Genomic DNA, 22168 nt, shown 5'->3' on the forward strand with positions numbered 1-22168 from the left:
CGGGTGCAGTCTTCTGTCAACTTTTTTGTGCTTCCTCTGGATTCCGAGAGCCTTCCCTTGACTTGTCCCCCAATTCATGTGCTCACTGCAAACTTCTGCTCCCGCATAGCATGCAAACTCATTTTCACGACTTCACTGAGGACTTGGAATGTGAGGAGGCAGAGTGGAGAGACGGAGACAGGATGACAGAGGGATGGACGAGTGGAGATAATGCTTGGAAGGCTGGCAACCAATGGGCCTGGAGCCTAATGGAAAAAGGGAATCGGGACACGCCAATGAGGCACAGCCTGGAGAGAGAGAGAGAGAGAGCAAGCGAGAGAGAGAAAGAGAGAGAGAGAGAAGAGTGAAAGGGAAGCTGGGATGGAGAGAGCGCATTTGGGAGGAGACGGTGTCAGTCAGGCTGGCGAAGAGAAAGATGAGAGCTTCACATAGCCAATGTGCATGGAGGTGAGCCAGCGTTAAAGAAAAGGCAGGAAAAGAATGGAGGAAGAAGCAAGGAAGGAAGGAAGGAAGGAAGCAAGGAAGGAAGGAAGGAAGGAAGGGACTTACCCGACTTACTCCGGTTAGCCGCATCCTTCCATCCACTGCCTGGTAGACTCCACAAACACAAACCCCCTCCTCAGCGATAGAGGCACACGCCACACTGCTGCCCAGACTAACCAATAGCTGAAACAACAAAGGGAAGGATTGCCAAAGATGCCTGGTATACCCTAAAGCAATTCTGCCTGGGTGTATGTGTGTGTGAGTGTGTGTATGTTTTTGTGTGTGTGTGTGCGGCTCTGCTCGTGTGCGTCAGGAAGCGAGTGCGTGTGCGAGCATGTGTTTTCTCTGAGGAGGAGGAGGTGGAGGAAGAGGAGGGATGTGAGTTGAAACCCCAAATGCTCCCTCTCTGCTTCGCTTCCCTCTCCCTCCCTTGTTCTGTGGATGTGGCTCTCTCTGTACACTGTGCAATGTATGTCCTCCAACACGGTATCTTCTCCCTCCCTCCTTTCTTCCATCCCTCCATTCGCTCTCTCTTGCTCCTCTGGCTGCTAATGTGCCCTCCCTTCTCCCTCTTATACATATATTTAGGGCTGCAGACTGTCTGCTACCGGAGTCTGCTCTTCCCACGGGCCCTGAGATGGGGGGGAGGAGGGATGTAGGGAAGGGATGGAGGGAGTGAGGGAGGGAGGGATGGAGGGAGGTAGGGAGTAGCAGACAAGAGATGATGGTGATGATGGTGGTTCTTATGTGAAATGCATTTAATACATTTTGCCGTGTCCTTAATGGGGCTATTGCATATTGTGATTATTTTTCAAGCATTTGCTGCACTTAATTGAGATGAACACTGAGTAGCATCTTGCTAATCATTGATGCTTTCTTACCCAGTTTCGGCAGGCTGAATAAAGAGGACATGATAAATTAGTTTGGGGAAAGGCTGCAGTTGTATTGTGCAAACACGCTGTAGTAAAACTCAAACCACACTTTCATTGAAAGCTTTGGAAATTCCTGGATTTGGGAACAAAAAGCTTGTGCAAACCAATGGATTCAACCGCCAGGATTGTTGTGTGCATGGTGGATTTATTTGTGAGAGTTCTTATCTATTTACTTTTCTTAACATGTGCAGTTGCTTCGACGCGGAAAATGGGAGTTCCGTTTTCTTTTTCGTTTTAATGTCCTATGTGGGAGTTTAGTGTAGTCGCATTTTGGGAGTTGATATTGTTTTCTATTTTAGGAGAAAGCAGTGGGTATTGTTTCTATTGTAAGATGTTGAGAACATCATACCAATCAACATGTACTTTCTTTTGATCTTCCTCAAGATTTAAAAAAATCCAATGAAATGGAATGCACTGTATTTTTTTTTTAACAGAACAAAAACAAACAGCTATTTGCAACAATTCTGCCAGGCGGTTGAGGAAGACATGATAACTACTCTAGTGGTTTGGGACACAGACAGCCTCTAGGCATCCGATCGTGTATTAGTAAATTCCACTTCTTGTTTAGCTATGTTAACGCCAATTCAGCACAATTAATTCATTGTTAAACTAATAAACAAAGGCTGAAGCATGTCCATAAAAAAACTATGCAATTAAGACCAGTTCAATTCAACAGCTCAGTACAAAAATCTAAGGAAATCCTTGAAAATGTAGATGTGGCTAATTCAAATCAAATGCATTAATAAAACTACTAATAACACATATTTTATGCATTGCTGATCCTTTGGCCGTGTGCCAGCCATTGGAATGTTTAAAAACTAGCATAATAAGTCAAATGGGTTTCAAAAACAATGCCTACGAATGACATTAACGGACATCTACAAAACTCAAAATATCTCTGCACCAATCAAATTCCCCTAAATCACATTAGACCACTTAGCAGTTCAAAGTATCTGCTTTTTGTGGGTTTCTCCATCAATTCCTTTCTTCAAGGACATCACTTATCTATAGTAGAAGAAAGCCAGATTCCCCAAAAAAGTGCAGCAGCCAACTTTACAACGATATGAAAATGAAGATGTGCTCCTCTTTAGGCTAGAGCGCAAAAAATGAGCCCTACATGTTAGTGTGAAATGTGATTTCTTTTTCCGTGGCTTTAAAAAAAAAAAACATATTTAAGTGAGACAAGTTTAGTCTATTTCACAGTTTATGTATGCATAGTGCACACTGTTGTTCCAAGAGTGGAGAGAAAATGAAGGATGAGATAGCTGCAGGAGGGGGGGGGGGGGGGGTGCAGAGGGAAAGAGATGTTATTGAGGTTAGATATGTGGATGTTCTCAGAGTAAAGAGCAAGTTGCCGGAGAGGAGGAGGAGAAAGTGCTATCTGGGACTGGAGATGATAGCGTGGGAGAAGGTGAAGACTTGTTGTTCACTGGGACTGAGGGAGATGAGCTGCTGGGAGAAAAGGCAAAGCGGAAAGAGTCAAAACCTTAAGGGAGCTGCGTTGGGTGGGACTAAGAGAGAAGAGGGATAACGAGCTTTTCACCTTACGTTAACTTTCCCTTCCATGAGTCTTGGATGTGTATGTGTATGTGTGTGTGGATTTGAATGACAAATGTGATAGTGTGCACACACACAGGAATTGATTGGATTAATATATTACTGCCATCACAATGGAATGCTGTCATTGTGAAGAGCAACCCGAGTGGGAAGGCACTTCTCTTCATGTGATTCGAACCCTAAAAAGAAGCTCTTCACTCTCACTTTTTAACCTTGTGACATAATAGAGTCAAGAAGAGGCAACTTAAAAATAGTCTACTCTAGGAATTTGTCATGTATCATTAATTATCATGGCTTTTTCCAAATGGTGGATCTTTCATTTTTTAGGGAGGTTTTAACCAGGAATGAGGAGTTCTAATTCATAATTTGATGGCCAGATTCCAATTCAAATATTTTTTTAAACTTCAATTATAGTTTGAAAACTTAATACAAGTCGGAGTTAATGTGTTATAGTTTTATTTCTATTATATACTGGTGGTAAAATTAGTTTTGCAAGGTACAGGTTAATGACGAAGGATGCTAATTTAAGGAATCTTAATCAATCATACCATTGGTCAATAAATGTATTACTAATATCAACGATTGAACATGTTTTGTTGCACATTTAGGAGTATTTTTCCCACATAGTTGGTGAAAGTTTACAGGGAATAATGAACTCCATTCGTAAAATAGCCTGACAGAGTGTAGAAACATGCAATTACAGATCCACTGCGCAGTTTTCACCAACTCCAAAATGTCAAACAAAGTTACCAACTAGCCTCTAGTAACTTAAAATGGGATTGAACAATAGGCATAGTGCGTGGGCTGCAACAAGAATTCAGAAGAAAATCTTGCAGAACACCACCCACTTAACAATATCTCTATCGACAATCAAGAGTCTCGACCCAGAGCCACAAGTCTGCTATCAGACATGGACTGACCCATGGAGGCAGTATTGTGCCACGGGGAGGAAGAGGAAAAAAAAGTTGTGGAAGCTACAAGAGCTTTTACTACTATGGTGGCAATTTATCGCCAAAATTCCTAGTTGTTTCTGTTAGGATGAACGACTTGGAAGAAAAGTTTACAATGTTCGATACCTGCCGGAGATGTCCGTCTTACCCTAGCAACCCGATAACTATTCTCAAAGTATGTACTGTAAATGACCAAAAGCTATCTATGTTCACCAATAAACCATCTTTTGAAGCCAGAAAACAGTTGGAGTTTGCTTTTTGAGCGAGTATAATTTGAATCCAATTCCTTGAACGCACAAAAGGCGAATTTTGATCTGAAATATCAATCATGTTTAACATACAAGGACACCATAGGACAATTGGTCAGCAGGATCTTTCGAGACCTCCAATAATCGAAACTTTGCTGACTTCATTTGACAGGGATGAATCAGGTGACCTTACTTAATGTCTCACCAATTTCCCATACTATTTAAATGACTAAATCTTGTCAAAAATGATTCCAAAATCAATTGTAATGTCTCTTATATTCTGCTTCAGTAAAATCTCCCCTTTTTTAGGTCAACATTTTTCAATAACCCTAATCAAATTGGATGGAAAAAAAGAAATGTAACACTTTTTAACATCAGCATTTTCTCAAAATCAGGTGACTATGAGACACGATGGGGAAATTCCTTATATTTGTCCTCTTAAATCAGCCATTAGCCCTATAGGTCTTTTTAAACAATGTATATTTGATATCCAAGCCAATAGGCGTGCACATAGTAATTGAGGGAGTCAATCTATTCACTGTGCACCATCGGAAAAGTACCCACACGCAAACGTGCTTATGCAAATTCAAAAGCATCCAAATGAGAACAAAGGCATGGCATGAGTATAAACAAGAGGGCATACATAAACATTACATGTTGATGGATTATGCAGGCACACGCACATATTCAAGCGTCGATACACACCTACACAGGCGCATACCCACGCACAAACCCCCTCTGATCTTAGGTACCTTATTCATAGATCCTTGCATGCTTTCACACACTTTTTTTTACACCCCCCCCCCCCAAATCCATGGCATATGACCTTCTGTGGGACAGATAAAGAATGTGCTTATCAGTCATGCAAATGAGGCTGAATTCATTTTCCACAACAGATGGCCCCATAGATAATGATGATGGAGGAGAGAAAATTAAATGTCTCTCGCTCTGTGACCATGGCAACCGTGCCTCTGCGGCGTAATATCAATAATAAGTGTGCCGCATAATAAGGTTGTCAGTCCTACGAGTCAAACCGTTCCGTGATGGGACGGGGCAAGTGGGGTGATGCCGTCGCGCTCAAAGTTTAGTTGACTCTGTCGAGCACGGAGGAAGGTTGTGCCATTTTGCTCAATACTTAACCGTTTTTGCACAAATCGATTGGTCTATAGAAGTAACGCAGATAAATTAAGACTTATTCTCTCGGGATTAATCGGAAAATGGGTACATTTGTGACTGGAATTGGTGGATTTTCATGTCATTAACTAATAATCTAAGAGTTAATTGGGAATTACAAGAAGTATAAAAAGCTATCATGGGTATAAAAAGCTATCGTGGGTGTGTTCAAAGGATTCGATATTTGTACAAAACTGTATTAACATCAACTACTGACATGAAAGAAAAAGTTCTTTGGAGTGTATCTCTATATATCAATATATGTATAGTATATAATTATGGTGCTAACTGACTGGCTGCCAAAATACTTACTAAATGTTATTATATATTGCTATTTTGTAGGAATTATGGAATTTTACGGTTTGACAATTCCCCAACAAGTGCACTTTTTCATGGGAAATGTGTTGGAAATAGACAGTTTTAAGGACCTTTTTCAAACACTAAAAATACTAACACTCTTTTTAAAACATATTTTTCATTGCACGTACAGCTCTCACCATGACCAACCTTTCCCTAAATTCAAGACAATCCCAAAAGCAAAGTTGACCATCTTTGTATTCATCCATTTCCTAAATATACTGTTTTGCATTCAATTTCCTTTTTGTTGGCACTCACGAAATTTGGAATGATTCCATTAATTAGGAATGAATAAATGATACATTTGATGGCAAGATGTTTTCAAGCTCCTTTTTTTTTCTTTCAAGTAATTGCTGCAGGCATTTTTTTCCCACCAGGGGGTCCCAACAATTTAGTTGTGGAGTGTGCATGAGAGATTGCGAGTGTTTGTCTTTCATATAATGACACATTTGCTTATCACAGTTGACTGGCTACCATCAATTTGAATTAGAAACGGCAACTTTGAGATCAAACGAGTACATACCGCCTTTTTGCATAATAACTGAGGTATCATGTGGCCTTTTCTCCCTTTGTCAGTCTCATCGCTCATTGCTTGTCCATCACTCTTCTTCCTCCTGCATGCAGTGCACTCTGGCCCCCTCTCTCTTCCTCCGTGTCTGCCAGCCAGCCAGACGCTCTCAATATAGCCCTGCTCATAAACACACAGACGGAGGGAAGAGGTAGCAAGAGAGTGAGAGAAAGGCTCCTGTGACAGTAATAAAAATGAGTGAGGGGCCGGAGAGAGATAGAATTGGGTGGTGAACAAGTGGGAGGAGAGAAGGCAGCAGGAGAGGACACATTCCTCTGTAGAGAAGCCTTAAGAGTGTGAGTCAGTGAGATGATGAGAGAGCGAGAGAACGAGCGCTATTGAGCGTGGTTGGGAGTTAACCCTTCAATGTTGTTCATTTTGCAAGGTCAACAATAATATTTGAGTCATTGTCCGTATCAAAAATTGAAACAAAGATTCATTAATGGCCTGTCTGACATGTTATTGAGCCTTTATTATTAATCAATGTTTCAAAAGGAGAGGAGACACAGCATGATAGTCAAGTATTTTTGAAGCATGGCTGTTTTTAGCCAGATGTGAATAATGGATGTAATGGGAAAGACTGCAGTTACACACACACACACATACACACACTTTTCATCTGCAAAACAACAAATGCAAGCTGATGAGAGGATTTCAACTGAAAGTGAAGGGGCTTTATCACTGATAAAGTTGCATATACAAATAATTATGGTCTAATTTGAGATTTAGTCCCCCTTTCAGATAAGGAAGGATGTCCATTTTAATGTAGGGCAAAACATTATGTATATTACAATGTGTGCTTATGACTAGATGGTAGTTATAGTAGGCAGATATCACTATCCCCTCCATTATTTCACTCTCTTTTCTTGTTATACAGCACATCTAATTGGTAAAGATTCTCTGTGCTACAGATACAGATATTAACTGCTTTAGTTTAGTCAAATTGTAGGCATTGTGGCCATTCAAAACAAAATGAATACACACAGAGCACATGTGATTGGTAAACATTCTCTCTACTACAGTTTTTGCCAAGATATCAAATGCATTTATTTCTGTTAAATTGTAGGCCTTGTGGCCATTTAAAACTAAATAAATACACACAATATGTGGTAATGCAATGCTTTCAAAGTGAGGTAAACAGGAACTTTAGCTCACCTTTATCATTTCTGTTGGATTTCCTTTGTAATTTCACCAAACAATTCGACAATGTTGTTGATTGAAGTCAGGTGATGTTGTTTGAGCAGAAACCTCATTGGTTGAACTGTCTGTGCTGGGCTGGACTTTCTGCATAACAATGCTGGCATCTACAGCAATGGGATTGTAAAAAAATAAATAGTAATAAAATTAAAAGAAAGGCCATCTCAATCAAATAGTTGCACCTACTGTGCACAGAAAAATATATATTATATAAATAATAACTAAACTATAAAATATATATATATATATATATACACACACATAAATAACTCAACTGTGAATTATATATATACATACATAAGTACATATATATTAGATTTATATATAGAACTTTATTTCAGCCTGTATTTGTGAAATTTTATATATATATATATATATATATATATATATATATATATATATATATATATATATATATATATATATATATATATATATATATATATATATATATATATATATATATATATATATATATATATATATATATATATATATATATATATATATATATATATATATATATATATATATATATATATATATATATATATATATATATATATATATATATATATATATATATATATATATATATGTATAAACAATTATTTTTTACCATTATGTGGTGGTATCGGCGGCCTTTTTTTTTCTCCTTCCAAATTTGTAATAACTTTTAGCAGCCTGCAAGGGAGAGGAAGGTGCAAACGGCTGTGAGAGTGAACGCAACATAGTAGGCTAATTACCGGCTGCATGCTGGCTGGCAATCATAGCCTCTTTCCTCCTCACTTGTGTTCCTCCTTGCTCCTCCCACTTATTTTCATCTCCTGCTGCGTTCCGCCATCTCTTCCACTCCTTCAATGTTGCAGTTGCAGGGGGTCCAAGTAGATATGTGAAGATGAGGTGTGGATTTTGGCAAGACGGCCCACTGTGCAACTATCAAGGTAGATGTACAGGTTAGCCATTGGGCTTCTCGCTATCAAAAATTGTGAAAGCAATAAAACTGTTGTTGTTTTTTTTTTACCCTATAATGGCTTTAGAAACAAAATAAATTCCCCCCATTTGTTCTTACTGTATTATCATTAGCAGTGAAGGCCCATAGATTAACACAACTGCTTGTGTGGAGTTTGTATGTTCTCCTGGGCCTGGGTAAGTTTTCTCCAGGAACTCCAGTACACTTCACAACCACCAATTATTCATATTGTATTTAATTAATGAGCCTGATACGTCAAACATTCATAGTAGTGACCATTTAGCCCTTGTATTCTTCTAAAAAAAAATTAAACAGTTTTATAGAAAGGAATAATTTAGAGTGTCTTGTACCTTGTGATTGGCTATCCATGAATTTAGGGTGTATCCAGCTTGCTGCCCATAGTTGACTGCGATAGGCTCCAGCACCCCCTAGAACCTTTGTGAAGAGAAGCAGTACAGAAACGAATTGAATAATGAATACTATTATTAGTAGTACATTTTTTCTTGATTTTTTTCCCCCAAACATTACAATTGTACATAATACATACTTATAAGCATTATGTTGCAATGGTATGCAATATCATTTTTGCATTGTGAAAATCTATGTACTACCACCAAATACAATGTTACACTATCAATGTGTTTGCAGGCCGACCATGGTTTCTTTTTATTTGTTTTATTTTTTTTATGTACTTGAGTCGAATGCTGGCGTAGTTTGTTTTCATTCCCAATTGTTTGCTTGTTTGTTTGTGTGTTCACTTACAGTAGTTCTGCAGCTGAGCTAACAAGGCGCCATTTTTGCCCGGGTCAGTGGTAAGGTCCAATTAAAGCGTGTGATCAGCCAGAACACTTTAATGATGGTTTTGGTGTGGGACTTGAGCAGCTTACACAAAGAGGGGTGGCTTGCTGTGAGATGGCGTCTGCAGCAGGCTAGTGTTGTGCCCCAGTGGGTCCGCTGCAGACAGACAAAATTAGCCTTCCTCTTTTCCTGTCAGGACCAGAAGCGAGCCAGCCGCCCACAGCGGCTCTCTGCAGTAACGTTGATAACGGATGCTTCTGTGTGATGCTGGAATGCTGTTTTCAGACTAGCATTTTTTTTTTCATCCTCTATTTTATCTACCAATTAGCTCTGTTTGAGTCTGGAATCAGGCAGATTTACAAATACTATCTGATTATTTGTGGAGTAGAGGTATTTCTAACATTGTGTTTAACATATTTTGGCAAATTTAAAACCGCAGGTTATGTAACAATAAGCACTGTTGTAGTCAGTATGGTACGGATGAGGGTATTAAACTAAATACTAATAACAAATGCAATTTTTGACTTGAGAATGTCGAAATGTATGGTATAATATATAATCTTTAGTAGTTTTGCTTTTCTATTATCCTTATTGAATTTTTGTACAAGGTTGACAACACTAACGAGTATGCATAACATATTTTTCTCCCATGACCAAAAAAGATCATTCACTGGCCCATAAATTGGATTGGACGCCTATCTTTGACAATGGCAGTAAAGAAGTGAAGGCTTACGGGCAACAAAATAATCCAGGAGTATAAAAATAATGTGATCAATTTAAGCATTTGGTTTTTAAAATTTTGGTGAGACAAAATATCAATCCAAGAGGACACAAATTTTGAGTGTTTAGCCTACCACGGATGTTTTGGGGACGACATAGGAAGGTCTGAACCTGTGACTGTACGCCCGATATCAGAACTGTGAGGCCATTTCACTAACCACTTACCCATTGTGCTGCTTAACATACAGAAATGCATGGCTTGAACAAATATATATATATGTATATATAAAACCGGAAATCCATTATGTGCGGACTTAGTCCGTGCTGCTTTGTCTTGAGTGGCAATAAGCATGTTTGCGTGTGTGTGAGAAAGAGAATGTGCGCAAGTATAGATTGTGACCCATGGCTCTCCGCAGTGGGCGGCGTCTGTTGTGGAGCTCTTTAATGGTTGCGCAGCTGGAGTCAGGCACTCGCAAGTTCAGCCAAGGTCAGAGACGCTGCGTGCGTAGACCCATCATTTGGAAAAGCTTTTCTCCTTGCAGTGTGCCATGCTATGTATGTCACGTGAAGGCCTGGGGGAGGGAGCAGGACTTTTGGAGCAGATTCTCATCTAGAAAATGTCTATTTTTCTTCATTATACGTTATTTTGTCTTCTGATTGACGGCGATAGATGTCCATTGAGACCGGCAGTGAAGGCCACCCAAATGAATGGGATGTCTATGAGTGTGAATGGCAGCCAATGCATTAAATGTAAACATTCTGGAATTTTTAGATGCATACAAGTGAAAATGATGATTGTTTTTTAATAAAGAAAATTCACTTTTCGCCTCTTTTTATAATGCTCATGTAGTACCTGGTTTCCATGAAATTAGGGTTGTAGTTTTTGTCGACTTAAGTATACTTAAACCAACTATATAAGTTAAAATCACACATTGTTTTTTTTTACATTTAGGCTTACTAAGGGTTATAAGAATTTGTATGACCTGTTAAATGACCCGCAACAAGTGAAAGCAAGATGGAATTGCATACCAAAAACATTCAGCACCTTAAATAATCTCTTTAGAAAAATCAATCAAAAACACACTCATCTTTGAGGATGTTTTCTGCAATGGCAGCAATATTGATTTCAAATGGGTGATCTTAAATGACATGCATCAAACATTCCTGCATTGTCATGGGTTGACATGGGGAAGTTCTACAAGAGTGCTTCTCTCCAAACGTGTGAACGAGTGGCGCTCGCACACTACTCATGCATGTGTGTGTGTGTGTATGTGTGTGTGTGTGTGTGTGTGTGTGTGTGTGTGTGTGTGTGGTCCTCCCTTGTGATCTGACACAGCCTGCAGGATTCTGCACACAGAGCATCAAACAGAATGCAAAATATGATCCAGGTCCTTCCTTCTCTCAAACCCAAACCAGGCACACAAAGTACTGTGTGATACAAAATCCAAGTCTTTTGGATCAAGTCATTTTAGACAATACACATTCCATCCGCCTTTTCCCCCCTTGCATGGATGGGTTTTCCTTGGGTAATCACTTTTCCTCCCACTTCCCAAAATATGCATGCCAGGCTAATTGATCATCCTAAATATAACTTGTGGGGGCAAAGGGAAATGACTGTATGTGAAGGTAAGAACCAAAATAAGACTAAAATATGCATGAATAAACCTCCAGTGGTGAGAAAAGCCTGTTGGAAATTCATAGATATTGGTCTGTGTTTTCCTTTAATACCGTTGACTACGAATGCATGTTTGAATGCAAAGAGCATTCAGAGCCCTTTTAAGATCAATGGCGAGGAACGACAGCTCCGTTATGGCCCAAAGCCTCCTTTATAATGAAGTGCGAGTGCATCGGCATGTAAACAGGCCTCTTAGCTTGTGTATATGCGTTTGGCTTATGTTTATCCGTGCAGAAATAAGTGCACATACATTGAATTTACATGATATAAAAAGTGTGTGGGTTGATCCACTTTAAGATAGTGAATGTTTTTGGGGGACACCATCACCTGGAGGTCTGCAGTTCTAGGAACTTTATTTCATCTTGTATTCAGGAAATTTCTTGGTTGCAGTAGCAAGACAGACATAAGACACAGAAGACATTGTAGACCTAGCTAAAAAAAAAACTAAATACCAAAATGCAATTTTGTTGTTGTTATTGTTGTTTTTTTGACTAGAGATTGCAAAGGCATTGTTTTTACGTGCTTTATAGGCTTACATTTTTCCCTAGTTGTGAATCTGAGTGGGAATGATTGTTAGGGTATGTATGCACCCCAAACTGGCTGACGACCAGAACAGTACAGCTAATTATCGGCTTAGGTGACATCATGCTCAAGTTGCCTCAAGCAACCTCCAGATCGCATGGATATTCTCCATTTGATCCCACGGCAACTTCCACAGTGTTTTTTTGTTTCTCTTTCCGTCAGCATTCTTACTCTTGCCGCCTGTGGGTTTTCAAACTGTTCCGTTTTTCGGGTTTCCGTCCTAGCAGATTTATGCGTAGCGAGCACTTACTGTTGCTAGGAAGGATGGAAACTGAATTTGGGTTTGTCGATCTCTTGGGATTTTGACGGTAAGCCCGAAATGACCTCTCGGATGAAAGTGATAACAGGCAAACGTTGACTTGAAGCACCAAATGAGACACTTGGATCCTCGGGACTTATTTTCTCTTAATGCATTCTGCTCATAAGTGCATCTTCTTTCCTCTGCAGTTTTGTGTCCTCTCTTGTTTTCTTTCTGTTGGTTTCTCTCTTGGGTGCTATAGAATTTTAATCTGCACATTAAACACCCACAGCAAAATTATTTCTATCACATAAATATAATCCCAAGACAACCTCTTGCGACTCTTGTGGCAGAGACTTTTAGAACTTGACTAAAGTAATGTATTTTTTTTCTACAGTAAAAAAATGAAGTAGCGAGCTGATCATGGCTAATTTTACAATACAATAATTTGCACAGATTTTTTTTTAATTAGGTTTTGCCTTTCCGGTTTGCCGTCCAACTTGTGGTGCCTCACTTCTGTTAGTAAGCCCCAACTATAGACACAATGGTGGCTTATCGCCACCTGGTGTAAAGTTCATGAATAATGCAATGTTAAGCATGCAGGTATTCTGAATAAATAAATTCCTGAATCTTTATTATAAATATTTGTAAAAATGTGAGTGTAGATGTGATTTTTTAAAAGTCGGAATATGTGGTAGCACCACAAGGAGGAAAGTAGAGAAAGACAAGACAGTGAAGGGGGCTTAGCGAGATGAAAGATGGAGGAAAGGAAGACCTTCCTTTGCAGTGGCCAGGCAGAAAAGCATGGAAGATGGGATTTGCGTAGAGCACTGGTCCAGATCCCTGCCTGTTAGACTGACACAGCAACAACCCAGCCACCGGCCTAATCCCCCAAATCATCCTTCTGACGCGGGAGCTAGGATTGAAGGGGGGATTGTGTGTGGAGAAGACATGCAAGGGAACAAGAAAAGATGCAAAGTAGAGAAGGAAAGATTGACATTGTCAAGAAGGATGGAAATTGGAAAGAAGGGGGAGGTTCAAACTATCAAGGTATAGAAAAAATGGGAGATACGCAAATGTGGGTGCAAAAGACAAAGAATGGAAGGTTAAATTGGCTGAAGAGAAAGAGCGAGAGAGACACACAGAGAGAGAGAGAGAAAGGGAAGCAAAGACTGAAACAAAGAGTGGCTTTTAGCTGGTGATTCAGCTCCGTCCAACAGCGGGTCTTTGGCGCTAATGAGTGTGGCTGCTCTCGGGAGCCTGCATGTGTGTGTACGTGTGTGAGTACTGGGCTGTAAAAGGGGGCTTGGGGGGAGGTGTCTAGAAAAGCTGGCGCTTTGCCCGCCACTGCCAAACCTGCCATGATGCATCCACTTTTATCAGTCTAGTTTTCCCTTTTCTCTACTCCCTCATTAGTATGATTGAATACCCTCCTCCCTTTTCATCTGCTGTTTGCCAGAGCCCCTGACCATACATTGCCAATCACTCTGCTCCGCCCGTTGTCCGCCATCTCTCTTTGCAACCAAAAAATAAAAAAGAAATGACAAAAAATGGCTTTTGCACTGCTTTAGCCTCAATCCTGACGCCCAAGGAACTGCGGGTTGTGGCCTCGCAGTAAGTCTTTTTGCAAAGGAGACGAGAAAAATCCAGTTATTTCCTCGCTGAGCCGCTTTCCTTCGACTTGCGCCCTCTAAAAAAAAAAGCCTTTCCCTCTCCGAGGCTGTTGTAAAATCAAGTTCAGCATTGATTGTTGAGGGCAATCAATAAAGTTTTCCTCATGCGGAAGGAAATTTCAGAGCCTTGGAAGGCATAAGCATGTTATTGGGCTTGAGTTACAGCGCATTAATAATATACAATCAAATCAATTCTTGATTCCTCAAGCTAATGCTTGCCGCGCTGGTTAGTGTGATTCCATCACATGCAGCTCGACAGAATACAAAAGATGCGCTGGAATCCAGACATTAATTGCAAAAATAAATGTGCCCAACATAAACATAAACCAGTTTACTGAGTAATCATATACAAATGCCTCTACTTACAAAATATATTCAGGTTAAGGAAAGCCTCAATGGTAAAGTTTGGTTCCAAGACACGAAAGAAATTCAAGTTAAAGAACGCAAAATCCATTAAAAAAAGGATTGCACCTCTATGAGTATTTAATGAATACGACATTAAACCCCATTCAGACTAAAAGTTATATAATTATTGCATTTTTAAATCGAATAAGACTTAACTTGAGAGAAAGATAACATGATTATTAAGAAGGGTTTTGTTTTCAAAGGAAAAGGTTGATTTTTTTGTTCAGAAATAGTATAATAAATTATTCATAGTGTTTAATCAATGAGCTTGGCACGTCAAACATTCAGAACAGTGACCATTTAGCCCTTGTATTCTTTTAAATGTTTTTTTAAACTGTTTTAAACTGCAACTTTTCTAATCAGTTAAAGAAATTTCCTGAACCTTTTTGATTCCAGTCCATTAGTGTAAATATATTAATCAAAATGAGATTTATATATAGTTAGGTTTGAACGAGCGCAAAACATTCTTATTGCTTGATTGAACATAATTAATGTGAAAAGTTACACAGTCAAAAACTAAAAAATATCTTAATTTGGCTAATGTCAGAATATATATATATATATATATATATATATATATATATATATATATATATATATATATATATATATATATATATATATATATATATATATATATATATATATATATATATATATATATATATATATATATATATATATATATATATATATATACATATATACATATATATATTGCTGTGCATTACAGTATTGATAGCGACATTATTTTAAGCCACCTATAGCTTTCATTACTGCAACTAATTATGTAGTAGTAGATTGTTTTTGTGCAGGTTTGAAATATTTTCTCAATGCACGCGAGAAGCTAAATGAGGACCAAAAAGATGTGAGAGAATTTGGTATGACTTTGCGCACGCACGCACACACGGTGTGACAGGCAGAGTTGCTCCCTTCCACCCTCAGACGAGGGCCCTCTTTAAAAATTCATTCAGTCAATAATGACCTTTGACCCTGCCCACATCTCCTAGGAGCTTGCCTCGCTGCCTCCTCCCACACAACCAACCAACCCTCCCTGCATCGCCGAGAATTCTCTTTCCTCACTAAGCCAAGCGCGCAATCGCTCTCCTGGTCTTTTCAGCCCAGAAACCCGAAAATGCACAAATGACTTTTCTTGGCAGTGGAACGTCTTCATTATTTGGGTGAGTGATTCTGTCTCAAGTCCTTGTAATGGGGAAAAAAAACACTCACTTGCCAGGTTATCAGTTAGAACATTCACCAAAGCATATTTTTGTTGGCTTTGATTCAACATGGTGCAAGTTATACCATGGATTGTTTTGTTTTTTGCTACAGATTCAAGTCCAATAATTAATCCATGATAGATACAGCAGTTTTTCAGTATTTTAATTAAAGTAGAGTTTAGAATGTAGGACCTGGTAAAGAGCATCCCTAGGTATTTCCAATTTCCCATCAGATTGCCATTAAATCTACAATAACTACATTTACAATTGAAGGAAACCTGCTTAGAGAAACAAACTGCTACCAACTCTACATTCACAACCACTAAGATTTGCAAAGCCTTATATTCTATTTCAAAATACACTTACATTTCAAAGCATTTCATACAATTTCCCTCTTTTATTCCTGTTGACATAACACCTCATGAAAGCAAATTCATTGCAAGCCAGAAAGCACAAGGGAGTTTTGACTTAAAACACATTATTCACCTTTGACTTTGCTTGTGTCTGTTCCCATTAGCGCCCATTACAACTGCTCATATCGCAGAGAGGAGGTCCCCCAGGTGGAACCCTGCTCCCTACAGTCACTGCAGGATGCCATAGTCCCCCCCATACCTCCCCCCCAACACCTCCCTGCCTCCCTCCATTCATCCATCATGAGTCGGCCGCTAAATGAAGCAAAGCGCATCCCCTTTGACCCCTTTCAATGAGCCATTAGGTCTTCCAGGGGTCCTACCATCCCGCGATTTGGAGTAACCCGCTCGCATCAGTAATGTCCCCGAGCATTCAGGGTGCATTAAGCCCATGGACATCCCCGCCGCTCCCTCTTCCCCTTTGCCTTGAGGCGTCGGCTTTCTCGCCATTTATTTATTCTCCTCCTTTCACAACCCTGACTGTTAAGTGAGAAGAGGAGAGCAAAAACAGACAAATTAAAAGCCATACTAACCATTTATTTGTGGGGAAAAAAACTCTTGTGCGTGTGTAATAGCTGTCTTAAATCAATTGTACAGATGCAAACGCATGAAATAAATGAAAACAGAGAATGATAATGGGTACACAGGGCTTACATTGCATCAATTACAATTCAATTTATAGGTTCTCCACTTGAAATGGAGGAAGTGTTGGCAATAAGGTTTGCTGACAAGATAGCGTGACAGTGATAATATTTCAGTGATGTATTTAGTAATGATGTTGGTGAAATCAGAGCTGCATTTTATATGGGATGAAATCCTTAGCTGTAGTTTTACTATTTGGGAAACATGCTTAAATTGTTCATTTTAACTATAAATCCATTCATTTTCTGATCCGAAATGAGAATTGTAGGTCTTAAAAAAGATTAAAATTGTGTTTCACTCCAATAACTGCAATAATTATTAATAAAATGTTCATTTAGTCACTATTAAAAGTCAAATATGGACGGTTTCAATAAAAATCACTGTCAAAGTACAATTTTGTAGTCATTTCTACGTTCCATTTAGGCAGATGCTTAATGAATGCATCATATCCATATCAATCTTTGAATGATTCATCGTATATATCGCAAGGCATTTATCTCACAATACAATTGAGCAATTCATTCCAATGAAATATCCCACTTAGATTACGAGTAAAGAAGATTAAACAGTGTTTGAGTTGACGGCAGGTTTTGCAAAAGCTAAATAAGATTGCGCCTGTAGAACAATCGGACCCACCCCAATCCAATTATCAGACAATCAGCCAGCTTTCTGTAAAACGCTCGGTCCAGAGTGCAGTAAGAGTAGCAAACACAGCGTCTGTGTCTCCGCCATGTAATTGAATCCTTCATTGCAATTGTCTAGGTTTTAATCAAGGCGCATAATTGCCGCTTATAACTCTGCATTAGCACACTCATAGTCTAAATTATGATTGCACGAGAAAATGATGATTATTTGCCTTGATCTGACGTCTCGCCGCTGGGTTGATCAGAGCTACTTAGGGATGCAAGGAATGGCGAGACAGAAGCCCTCACGTCGGGCCATTTTCTACCTGCCTCCACAGGTTTCTCTGACTTCTCCATACAAATGTGATACAGCCACGCCACACGGAGTGACGCTGACGGTGGATGAATGCAGCAATCAGCGCATGGCGACTACCAAAGAGTCATAGAGGCTTGATTGCACGGTAGGGAGCGGCAAAGCCGAGCTCTTCAGACTCTCTCTCCATGCTTCGCATAACAAGCTCTGTCGCCTACAGTGTGAAACAACAGACTGCTAATTGGAAGCAGCGTGGCTCTGCTTTAGCTTATTTCAACATCTTCTGGCTGCCTCTATTGTGGGATTGTAGGTGAGGCGTGGGAGGCTACAGCTGTTTTTGGCGCGTGAAGCAGATTTCCACAGTGGCACATGTATTAATGATGCGTGTGATGTCGGGTTCTCTAGTCGAACTGATGAGAAGAGCTCAATTTGATTCTTATCAATTTTGGGGAGGGATTTTCCACAACAATGATTGGATGGCCTTCAAAATGGTATACTAAGGTTTTACAAGGGTACCTCTGCACGTGAAATATTCAAGTTACTCTTAGTCACAGTTTTAGCTCTTCATAAAGCTTGCTGGAGAAAAATCCAAGTTACAAAACATTAATACACTTTGTTTAACAGGTCATTTCTTTCTTAAATTGACGCAGGATACTTGTTTTCCCATTGTTTCCAATCACTGGGGTTTTAGGACATTCCCTGTCCTCGGGATAAGCAGTAACTTTAAAATTGCCACATACTTTTACCCCTTTTTTGCCATTTTGTTTACTTGGAAGCATACACATGACCAATGACTGCAGCACATGTGAAATGATTCATTCTATATTTACGGAAGATAATTAGCCGTCATCTCATTAATTTGTGTCACAACACACTTCTTTCCTGGCATGTTTTTATTACATGTCAGGGTCCCATTATACATTCCCCATCTTCCATGAGTGCCAATGGTTTGAAAGGAGCAGCTGACATTTCATAAATGTATGCTGCTCAGCCAGCACTATTTGCATGTAAAAGAGCGGTTTAAAGAACACGGTGTCCCTACGCTGCAATCATAAACGGTTCGCCTCTGTCCTCAGAGCAAAGTGAGTAGGCAAAGTTATGTGTTTACATCATGTTCCATATGTCCACATCTTCACGTTAAACAAAGGTCATTTGTAGCCTATCTGTAGAGTACACAGTGCAGAAGAATAATCAACAGAAGCTGTGAAAGCTGAAACCTAACTAACAAAAAACCTACACTTTCAGAGTATAGCTATATCATCCTGGTAAGATGTAATATTCTATGACAGTAAATACCACTTCGGTCATATGTTGTTTTGGGGACGGAAGGTCAATTGTTCCGGTGTCCTACTATGTACGGATCTGACTGTAATTGGCTAAAACATACTGAAAGTCTTAGGCTATCTAGCCTGGAACAGCATGGTTAGGGAACCGTCACAGTGTCTAGAAGGTTGACCTTGCAGACTTAACGTGCATGTCTCATTGGGATCGCGTCTCGCCCGGTGGATCATTGACTGCGAATGATAAATTATCCGATTTTATGGTCTTTCCCATTAACCATACAATCGTTTCTCAAAAACTTAAGAAATTCTATAAGCAAATGCGTTAAACGGGGACACGTTGGAGCCAGTATTTGCTTAGCAATTCGCCAACCAAGGTTGCACCCGTACTTTCTGGGCATTGTCTGAATATGCGTGAAATAACTGTTGTAGGCTAGCGTGTATTTGCCAATGGGGATGGAATCCATTCTACTGGTGTATGAGCAAGAAAGACTGCTCCTCACAACCATTATGATCCTATTGATTCCTCGTTAAAGCCCCTGGCAAAAAATACAGCTGCGTGTTGCTGTTAAGGGACGCTCCCTGCATGTCATCCACCTGAAGAACGAAGATGCGAACTCTGCACGTGTTGGCGTGCACGCCCCCGCACGTCTTAAATTGCCAACCACACACCTGGCACACAACTACACGCGCATACCTGTAGGCGCTGTGCACCAGCACCTTCGCAACGGCTGCTCTTTGCCACCAGGTCCTGCTTTCTGTATGATGTGTGCATGTTCCCTTCCTTGTTTTCCCGCGCCCCCCTCCCCTGCCTCACCCTTTTTTAATTAAAGCATGCAGCGGGTGTGAAATTAACTCTCTCCTACACCAGTCCTGACAGCTCTGAGTGGGAGGAGGGAGAATGAGAGGCCTTTGTCTCTACACATAATTACTGAGATGGAGGGAAAAGGAAGAGAAAGAGAAAAGAACTGCTCAGAGATACCAGGAAAGAAAGACAGGACCGGCAGAGCTGTGGCGATTGAGGGAATAACCCAGAATTCATAACGGGAGAAGCTAGGCAAACGACTTGGGTCAATCTCTACCGTTTGTGGATGTCTGTAGAAATCAAGCAAAAAGTCGGAAATCACAAAAACATGCCAATCTAAGCGCAATAATGTGGCACTTCCACAGAAACATAGCTGTATTGTATGTCCTGCGGTGTCGACTTTATCAGCCATGTAAATAGGGCTAAGCATAAGGATGTTTTTCTTTCTTTTTATCACTAAGTAAATGATATTGTATGAGTTTGTATGACAAGCTCATAAAAAAACGAAACCAATATTTTATCTGTTCATGAAAATGCAAAGTATGGGCAAACTATGTTGCTCTGGATGGACTTTTCTATCAATCCTACGCTGACTGCAGGCGGTGAAATTTGTCAGATGAATTAGCATGCTTGAGAATACCTACGACGTAGTGAACACAGCCAATATCGCGTACCTGCAAGCGGTGTAATCTAGCCATTAGTAGAGGTGGGAGTTGCACAGAAGCAAAGATGAGGGAGGAGGAAAAAAAAATGAGTATTATAGAGGGGCACTGCAATCACGTTCCTTTGGAGAATTTGGAGAATCGACCAAACCTGTCTGCTCGGCTTGTTTTGTAGTCAGCAAAGACTAACTAGAGAAGGAGCGAGAAATTGGGGAGAGAGGGAGAATAGGAAGGAGTAGGGGTGACTTGCTTGATCGATGGTACAATTTGGAAAAGGAGAGAGGCGGGGAGTCTTATGAGTTTAAGAATTGATGAAGATAAAATGGGCCCGGGTAGCGCGGGTAATAACTAGCGAGGCTCCTTATGGGCCGTGTCCCGACTTGGCCCGCCTCTGATAGACAGTTTCCCCCCGTTCCCTCGGTCTGGTCGCATCTACCCTCTGCAGCTGAAATGAAAAGGGGAGGAGCGTGACATTATTTTGAAGGGGAGAAATGGTTGGGTGCAGAGGGAAAGTGAATGAAAATGCAGCATCAAGCGTTCTCATCATCACTGCTAGGGGTAGGGCGCTCTGATAGGATCAAAAAATGATTATCTATCGTTATGCTGATACGTATACGAGTTAAAAAAATAAATTTACAATATTTGACAACACAACTGTGTTGTTGTTTTTTATTTGTGTAAAATATCCGGTTATCCTTGTAAAAAAATGGTTCTTGGTTTTTGAGAGAAACATAACGCACTAAGTTTGCGATCTAGATGTGTTTTTCAGATACAGAAATATAGCCTAGACTTTATGCATTTGTTTTCTGATTTTTCTGATATACACAAATATATGTTCCAACCAAAAGTGCTTCTTAAATTAAAAAATATGGCCATGATTTGATTTGGTTGCTGCCATCACATGGCTCTTCAGTCAACCCATCCCTTCATTAGGTACAATGTTCTAATGGCATTCAATTGCAGTCCTGGCATAATGTTGCAGTGCTTCAAAAAAAAAACAAATTCAAATTGACAATCCAAATTTAATCACCCACTTAAACTGTCCATAGTGTAAAAGGCCTGTCAGACTTAAGACAACTGGTCACTTGCTTTTAATCTTTGTCATTAATGCCAGTGTCTGTTTGTCTCAGTCCACATGATACACTTTTCATCATGTTTACAACATTTCTACAAGCTGTCATCATCCTCCTGTCCATCTAAAAAAAACCAGGACGTCGTGCGCCCAACAACAAGGCAGCCTCGGTGGGTAGAAACAGACGGCCCGCATCAGTCCGTGGCTCCGACTCTCGATTGGTTCCTAATGGGCATCTGTCTCCTTATTGTCTAATTGGCTAAGTGATGAGATTGATCCTGAAATTGTTGGCTAAGTTCATCTGCCGCGGCTACCGTGGAGGCCAGAAAGTGGAATGCATGGCATGTTCAGAGCCGTCGGGAGCCGTGCAAGTCATTTTGCGTAATGGCTTCGCAAGTGGAAGCCACACTGGGTGCGGCTGGATACATTAGTGGTAGAAGATGCATAGAGAATGTTGATTAAAGCATGTAATGGTTATTCTTATGTGATAATCAATCACAGTGCATGTGTTTTTACGAGCTATTGGGAAAAAAATAATCCTTTTAACATGCACTGTGTGGGCCAATTGCTGGTGCAGTGGTTCTTTTTGCCTGACTTGGTTGGGTGTGGGCA

At 40.0% G+C, this 22168-nt stretch overlaps 1 protein-coding gene and 1 long non-coding RNA gene across 2 annotated transcripts in view; one reads left to right on the plus strand and one right to left on the minus strand.

Moving 5' to 3' along the window:
- Positions 1-8873, minus strand: part of myt1lb (myelin transcription factor 1-like, b) — an 89968-nt gene extending 81095 nt beyond the window's left edge. Inside the window, exons 1-6 of the mRNA XM_077730661.1 lie at positions 8789-8873; positions 8212-8401; positions 7424-7572; positions 6224-6388; positions 550-666; positions 1-245 (exon numbers count right to left, since the gene is read on the minus strand). The gene's annotated coding sequence lies outside the window, so the exon portion shown is untranslated. The remainder of the gene's footprint in view (positions 246-549; positions 667-6223; positions 6389-7423; positions 7573-8211; positions 8402-8788) is intronic.
- The window catches only part of LOC144206004 (uncharacterized), a 27841-nt gene continuing 5835 nt past the window's right edge, over positions 163-22168 (plus strand). Inside the window, exons 1-2 of the long non-coding RNA XR_013328264.1 lie at positions 163-703; positions 15540-15710. This is a non-coding gene — a long non-coding RNA (uncharacterized LOC144206004). The remainder of the gene's footprint in view (positions 704-15539; positions 15711-22168) is intronic.

The sequence above is a fragment of the Stigmatopora nigra genome, chromosome 13 (assembly GCF_051989575.1).
Source record: "Stigmatopora nigra isolate UIUO_SnigA chromosome 13, RoL_Snig_1.1, whole genome shotgun sequence".
Taxonomy (NCBI): Eukaryota; Metazoa; Chordata; class Actinopteri; order Syngnathiformes; family Syngnathidae; genus Stigmatopora; species Stigmatopora nigra.